We start from the raw sequence: 299 nt of genomic DNA on the forward strand, positions 1-299 counted from the left end.
GCCACGTGCATGATCAGAGGGCAGGAAAACAGACCTTATGGTGAGAGGCTGGGAGTTATGGCACTCTTCCCTGAGCCTGCTCTTTTCCAGGCTGGTGATCTGGTTGCCACCTATAAGTCTCAGGGGTGCTCATCAGGATCTGGGGGAACGTCTGTTCACCAGAGCGCCCCAAGGGATGACAAGATTGAATGGTCACAAACCCCTCTGTGACCATGTCAGACTGGACACAAGGAAGAACTTCTTTAATGTCCAAGCCCCCAAGGTTGGAATAGACTGCCGCTGGAGGTGGTTCAAGTACC

This window comes from Gavialis gangeticus, unplaced genomic scaffold (assembly GCF_001723915.1).
Source record: "Gavialis gangeticus isolate Ggan-Ray unplaced genomic scaffold, GavGan_comp1, whole genome shotgun sequence".
NCBI lineage: Eukaryota > Metazoa > Chordata > Crocodylia > Gavialidae > Gavialis > Gavialis gangeticus.